We start from the raw sequence: 2755 nt of genomic DNA, 5'->3' as shown, positions 1-2755 counted from the left end.
GGGGGGACTTGGCTGAATGGCCGAAGTGCTCCGAAACCTGTTGACTACAGCGAGACTTGGATGAGCTCCAAGTACATTTTCCACGGGGCCGAGGTATAGCTGTAGGTTTCTTTAATACACTCCTGGAAAAATAATTTTCGCCTGCCTTTAGAGCCTGGGGTGGCGATTGTATTTACCCCCCTCCCCCGTCCGATCGTGCTGGCAGGTGGAAGGGTGGGGGTGGGGGGCTGGCTGGTTCCTACACCGCAGATTGCTGCTCTGCTGCTGGACCTACAACAGGAAGACTGCACAGCAGCTTGCACTTTGTGGTGTAGGGAGTGATTAGCAATAAGAGATGATTTCAGCAGCCATAAAACTGCAGAAAGAGAACCGGAAATCCCCATGGGGAAAAAAATACAGTTACTTCAGGGAACTTGCACTACAGATCTTGCCATCTCTCTCTCCCCCTCTCTTTCTTTCTCTTTATTTTTGTACGTGCCATTTTACTTCTATATCTAAATCAGATCCACCCCCATACTTATTTCTTTAGAGGGTCCTGTCCTAATTCTCTGCACTTTATTAGACGAACAGAAATGAGGTCTGAAATTTAATTACATTAAACTCAGAAGCAGTTTTTCATAGCCATCCATCTCTTCATTTATAACTATCATTGCAGTAAGGGTTTACTCATTATACATTTGGAAACTGGCACGAAGCCCACCACTTTCTATTTTAATGGAAGAATGAGAACGATTTGGGGTCAAACTTCCTGATGGTATAAATGACTTGAGTGGAGTGGAGCCAGTTTATTTCAGCAGGGAGCTTGGACCTTTATCCTTTTCCATGGGACAGTTTTGTGTTACCTATGGCACTCCACATGGCTAACATTTTCCCTTGCAATTTACATACTTGTTCTGTCTGGGGGTTACTTAAGCTTGATGATGCTCATTTAACCTAAGCTTTCCATTGCATTGCCAGGATATACAGTAGTTACCCTCTAGGTAAATCACTTAATTCAAGGGTTGACAACAGTTCTTATAATTTTTTATAATAGGAAGATGTTCCCCAGGAAATGGGGACCAGTTGCCTGACTTCATTATTCCTATTATTTCAGAATGCTACTAATGATAAGGTCCTTCCAATACAAGCCAAGGACAATCCTTTGACATTGTAAACCAGCAGGAGGGACAGCCACTTGCTAGGCAAAGACGTTACTGATTTCAGGCTACATTAGGAAAGGGAAGGTTGAACAAAAAGCGATAAATCACCTTATTGCTTCCAAAAAGAACTGTCATAGCAAGAACCACCTTCAGATTCATTATGCCCTTGCTTGGGGCACCCAGCCAAAGTATTTCCTTATGTAGCTTTTATACAGTTTCCCTCCCTGTATGTGATCTTTGAGAAGTCTTTCCTTGTTTTGCTGTGTTGCTTTGATTATCCCATGTCAGCAAACAGTAATGATAATACATGCCTGTGGGACAAAATGTTCAAGTATGAGTCTACTAAATTAGACACTTAGACTAATCTTTAGGTACCCAAATCAAGAGCCTGATTTGCAGGGATGCCATGTGCCCACAGCTTGCACTGAGATCAGTTTCTAGACACCCAGGTTTCAACACTTTAGTTATGAGGAACACTGAAATTGACGAGTCCTAATTTTATAATCTACTATTTCTATCAAATGGCCACAATCAAAGTTCACTCTAGGATCTTTGAGAAAAGATTTTTCAAAAAGAAAGTGTGAGTAGAGGGAAGGGAAAAGAGCTAGATGCAAAATTAAAAGGTGTATGGCTCAGTCATTCCTCTCTTCCATTAGTATAAATAACTTCAAGCACTTTGTTACAATTGCATCCAATATTTTAGCAGAACACAGGGTAGGATGGCACCTTAGAAACTAACTTGTTTGGAGAGGTATAAGCTTCTGTAGGCAATAGTCTACTTCATCAGATGCTATGAAATATTCTGGGTGAGAGTCAAAATGACTATAAGGGGCAAGCTCTCTTTTTTCTATCTTGGTCTCTTCAGTGAGTTAATTGATTAATTTTTCTATGTCCTTTCAAATGGAACACACAAAAATGCTTTGTGCACTTTTCAGAAAGTGAGAAGTTGCTTTCTGGGCTAATTAACAAAACCTGGACTCCAGGAGACTTTCAATACTCAATGTTAACACAAGAAAGAGTGGTGCATATCAGCATTGCAGTCCTGTTCTTGTGCTCTGGATAGAATTGAACTGCTGGTGCATTGCTCCAGTTCTCTCATCTGTAAAACAGGGGAATTCGTTTCTTGAGGACAAGATAACAATGCAAAGTATTAGCCTTGTTATCAGATCATGTGATCTGTCTATTAAAATGTACTCTTGTTGAATTTTTTGGAGAACAGCCTGGTTACCAGATTTTTTTATGATACTTTAGATATCAACACCACTGGCCAATACCAATAAAAAAATAGCAGTTAAATAAGAGCAGTGTTTGTTTATGCAACTGTGGTATCAAAGGTAAAAGTAAATACAGTTACCAGGTCTTAGTAAATTTCCTATCAACACTATCTGTTAGACACACAACTAGTCCCTAGAGGTACCTATACACATGTTAAATTAATACACTGCCTTCCCCAGGCTGGAGCACATGTTTAAGCACCCATTTTAAACAATAGAAATATTTGGGTTCATCTATCAAGAAATAAGAACAAAGGTCCTGAAAATGAACTCAACATTTCCTGGGGAAATTATAATAAGGAGACAAGTCTTCAAGGCTATTTCAGGCATTTCCCAACTCAG

This window comes from Crocodylus porosus, unplaced genomic scaffold (assembly GCF_001723895.1).
Source record: "Crocodylus porosus isolate Cpor-Errol unplaced genomic scaffold, CroPor_comp1, whole genome shotgun sequence".
Taxonomy (NCBI): domain Eukaryota; kingdom Metazoa; phylum Chordata; order Crocodylia; family Crocodylidae; genus Crocodylus; species Crocodylus porosus.
This window is presented reverse-complemented; position numbering follows the sequence as displayed.